Below are 1,383 nucleotides of genomic sequence, written 5' to 3' on the forward strand. Positions count from 1 at the left end.
TAGTTATGATATTGAAGGCTCCTTCTAGAGAAGACGTCAAGGAGGATTCCTTGTAGTGGAAAGCCTTTTCTGACTTGGATACTAGTGTGTGTAGAGCAGTTTCGGTCGATTTGCCCTTTCGGTAGGCATGCTCAGCGTTTAAGCAGAGATTAGGGTTTACTGCTATTCTCATATGGTTATCTATTAGCCTTTCTTGGGTTTTTATTAGAAACGAGGAGAGACATATCGGTTTACAGGCTTTTTGTGAGCGAAGGTTTCCAAGCCTTGGGAATGAAGATGACTTTTACTTCTACCCACCTTTTAGGTATGTATTGAATTAGTAAAAAATTATGTTTTTCACCATGGTAGGATGATGTGGAGCGTCTTTTAAAATTGTGCTGGGATGAGAGGGCTTTGAGGTTTTTATAGCCCATTTGATGCGCTCTGCAATAGATATTTCTGAGATAGCATACTCGTCGAGGGGGTCAGAGCTATTAAAGAGAAGCCTACCTAGAGTTAGGGGAAAGTGAGTATCTAGGAGCAGCTTTAGTGTTTCTTGGCTGGTCTCTATCGATCTGTCTGAAGGGTTTTCGAGGTATCCTATGGTGGTTGAGCTTGAGTAGGAATATTTTTAAGTCGAGCCACCTCGGTGGTAGACTATATGCTGCTGAAAACCGGACCGACTCTTTCCGATTGGAATGTCTTATTTATTTTTTGTACACGCTAAGTTTCGTGTGGTATTCAATATAGCTATTGTCAGTGTTGCTATGTTTGGCCATGTTATATTTTTGTCTACAATCCTTTTTCAGGCGTGTTAGGATGGTAGATCACCATGGAGGTTTATGGTTTAATTTTACTTTTCTACTAGGACATGGCCTTTTTAAAGATTCCCTTCAGGTGTCTTTTAATTTGTTAACTATTTTCTAGAGTTTATCCTGACTGTGCGGATTAAAGAAATGGAGGGCTTCTAGGATAGTGACAAGAAGTTTAGTATAGTACCTCCAGTTAGATTTATTTAGTTAGTTAGAGATTTCTTGAAGGAGAGGGAATAGAGTGTTTATGGTTAACTCGGTGTACCGATGGTCAGAGAAGCAGTGGTGATCCCCGACCATCCAGAGTCCGTTTTGGTTAATCAGAAATTAAGAGGATAGGGTTATTGCCTCTGTTGCAGATAAATAGTTTGTAAAATGTAATCGAAAAGTAACTCACCCCTTTCATTGGTGTCTGTTCTTCCCCATTGTGTGTGGTGTTCATTTTCATCCCCTCATAGGATGAGTACCTTAGAGGAGATGACGTGTACGAGTTTTTGGAAAATTATACTTGGTAATGGCCCCCTGGGGTCATGAGGTATGTAGAAGTATGATATGGTGTGGTGAGTGATTTTACTCAGCTCAAGTTTGACCG

This window comes from Drosophila elegans, unplaced genomic scaffold, assembly GCF_018152505.1.
Source record: "Drosophila elegans isolate 14027-0461.03 unplaced genomic scaffold, ASM1815250v1 contig_498, whole genome shotgun sequence".
Taxonomy (NCBI): Eukaryota; Metazoa; Arthropoda; class Insecta; order Diptera; family Drosophilidae; genus Drosophila; species Drosophila elegans.